The sequence below is a fragment of the Corvus brachyrhynchos genome, unplaced genomic scaffold, assembly GCF_000691975.1.
Source record: "Corvus brachyrhynchos isolate BGI_N302 unplaced genomic scaffold, ASM69197v1 scaffold245, whole genome shotgun sequence".
Lineage (NCBI taxonomy): Eukaryota > Metazoa > Chordata > Aves > Passeriformes > Corvidae > Corvus > Corvus brachyrhynchos.
In genome coordinates, this window is record NW_008238988.1 from 1,853,310 (window position 1) to 1,856,381 (window position 3,072).

Below are 3,072 nucleotides of genomic sequence, written 5' to 3' on the forward strand. Positions count from 1 at the left end.
GGGTGGCGGGCGCGGGCGGCTGGCTCTGCCATTAGCGCTAATGGAAGTTTGGAATGTAAACCCCACGCGCGGCAGTGAGGGAATAGGCGCCTCTGTCTCAGGCTTAGATCTCTCGGATACCGTTTCTCAAGGGCTTTAATTGTACCTTCAAAAGACCAAAATGTGTCCGTTCCTGTTTATTTCTCCGGGAACAATTATGGTGCTCTGTGTGTGGTACTCGCAGAGTTGTTAGGCATGTTTGGACAGAGGGCTGTCTTATCTAAATTGGATTGGAAATAGATTTATAGCACGGCAGCTTCCCATTTGAACTGCAAATTGCACCAAAGTCACTTCACCTGTGCTCCTGCATCACCCCAGCGACAGCAGCCCCGCTTCAGCATAAATTAATGCCGGCGATTTCCACAGGGCTGCAGCCTAGCCGAGACTGCAGCTAACACGGAGTTTAACAAATAGTTGAAAAGCCAGGAAAAAACACACCTGAGCTTGTGCTTTTGCATCTCGGGCAACAGAGAGGGGTCTGCAAGCCTCGGCTCTGCACAGCAGCCCTGTCCCAGAACTTTTACGTGAGCCCTTGGGAGCATCCCCGCACCTGCCTGCGCCTGCACCTCCCCTACCTTTCCCCGGGAAGAAAATTCCTCCCTGCCTGCTCAGTGCTGCAGTGAAAGGGCTCGTCTGAGTCGATACTGTTTGGTTGTTGATGCAGACATCTGCAGGGGGTGAGCAAGGAGCCGGCTGGCCGAGCCAGCCCCGCCAAGCTGCGCACGGAGGTGGTGACTCAAATGTGCCGCTGCCCTGCAGGGTTCCTATCGCAGCGTAAAGGAGAGTGATCAATATGCGAGCTAAGCTGGCTGAGACGGAGACCATCGCTGAGCATCTCTTGCGTGCTCAAATACAAAACCTGAGGCTTCTGGGCACACAGAAACTGGCCTTTATTATCAGCAGGAGACGTGGCTTTGACATGGCAGGACGCACCATCATGTCCTTGCGACTGCTGTCCAACTGCGGTGATAAACTCCCCCGTCTCTAACCTTCAGAGCACTCCCAATTAGGGGATGCTCAGCTGAAACCTGTCCCTGGTCTCACAAGCTCTGCTGCTGCTCTTCTCCTCTCCTAGGGCAGCATAAGCAGCTGGTCCCACTGTGGGATTCCCAGCTGATAATGCAAAGCTACCAGACCACAGGCAGATGAGCATGTGGATCGAAAACACATGCCAGCCCCAGGATTTCACATGGCTGTCAATCAACTGTAGCCCTTCCAGCGTATCGAGCCTTAGAGCAAGCCCCCTTTTATTGACTTACGGGAAGGTGGGGACCCTCAGCCGTACTCTGGTCTGCTGGCTTTGCACTTTAAAACTGCCTTTTAGTTTGCTGATTGCTCTGCAGACCTCCCTAATTGCCGATTCTCCCTGGGCACACATGTGTACAAGGCACAAGCATCTGAAGAGCTCTCATGAGGGCATGAAGGCATGAGACTTAATGGCTGAGTGACTATTCCTGCCTCGCCCCCCATAGTCCCACTGCTTTCATCAATAGAATAAAATAGTAATTCCAGGTTCTGCCCCTTTCGACATTAACCCCAGTAAATTCCCCTCACTCAGCCCAACCAGCTGAAGTTTGCAAACTTGTTAGTTACCTGAGGATGCAGAGTCAGTCTGCCAAGGGTCTTTCTGGGATAATCTCAGCAGTTCTGGTAAGATTTCCCCCTCGCACGGGCTCAGCGAGCATTTCTGGCAGCACGGCACTGCTGAACGGTCACCTGCCGTGGTGGATCAAGGAGAAACACACATGGCTCAGGTGGCAAAATCAGGACAAACACGGTGAGCAGCTGGACCACAGGAGGAGAAAGTGCTATTTCAGCATCCCCACAGGGCTTAGTAACAGGGATAAATAAGTGATGTTACACCCAATTCTCTAACTTCGACCTTGTTTCCTGCAATCCCTTTCACACATCAGGAAAGTAGATAAAACATTAAGAAAAAAACATTTCAGTCCCTCAATGGTGTAGCTATAATCCTCACAGAGCAAATGCCGCAAAAATACAGCTTGCTCCTCTAAATATCCAGACGTTCCTGGAGCTAGAACATTAATTCTGCCCCAACCACCTCTTAAAATGGCACATTATTTTCTCCATTAATTCTTGTCAACCTCCGAGGAAAGCTAAAGGGCTACTATTAAAACCATGCCATTATTTTGAGTAGCAGCATTAATTTTCTTTCATACACACTCACACTGCCTGCAGAGCAGTACAGGTCTGGAGAAAGTCAGATTCCCATTTCTCTTTAACAGGGTGCACATTTCAGAGTTTGCCTGACATACAGTACAGTTTCCAGGCTGATGCCTTTCCTTCTGGGTGAAGTATTTGGCACGCTGTAGTAAGAATATCTCCCACTCTCGGGGGAAAAACTATCACAGATATATGTGTATATCTAAACTCTGCACTTCTACGTGTGTGTGCCAGAGACACTCACACTTTTTGAGCACATGAACGAAATTAGACATGTCTAAATCTTGCAAGGGAGAAAAGAAAGGAGAGCTCGTATGTGTGCGTACTCGTGCCTCGCAGCTATAAGACAACTATATTTAGACAGTTGTGTCATCCCAGAGGATGACAGCATTAACAGGCGATGGAAAGAGGAGCTATGGTGACTTTTCAGAGTTCAGCTCTGACCGTGAAAAGAGGACTCTGATCGAAATGACCTTTTGTAGAGTCCGGCAGAGCAGCAGCACCTCTGCCCGTGGCACTGCGGGACGCGCGGAGCCTCCCTCTCAGCTCTTCCTTCTCCCACACTGCAGCAAAGCCACGAGAGCTCCCAAACAAACGCAAAACTTACTCCACGCCGACAACCACCTGCTAAACCCTTTGGAGTGGATCCCACCAACAAAGCCCCACACCACCTCGCTGCCACGGGCAACCCCACAGCTCGCTGTCCCCAGCCACCTCCGGCTCAGTGGCACTCACCCAGCGAGCCCCGGCTCCAGAGGGAGGGCTGCTCCGTCCTTCCCTCGCTGCTCCTGGAGGAGGTGGTGGCGGTGCTGCTGGTGGTGGTGGCGGTGGTGGTGGCGGTGGTGGCAG

At 51.5% G+C, this 3,072-nt stretch overlaps 1 long non-coding RNA gene across 1 annotated transcript in view; it reads right to left on the reverse strand.

Moving 5' to 3' along the window:
• The window catches only part of LOC103618815, an 8,141-nt gene extending 5,075 nt beyond the window's left edge, over positions 1-3,066 (reverse strand). The window contains exons 1-2 of the long non-coding RNA XR_552350.2: positions 2,959-3,066; positions 1,633-1,755 (exon numbers count right to left, since the gene is read on the reverse strand). This is a non-coding gene — a long non-coding RNA (uncharacterized LOC103618815). The remainder of the gene's footprint in view (positions 1-1,632; positions 1,756-2,958) is intronic.
• Positions 3,067-3,072: the final 6 nt, after the last annotated feature.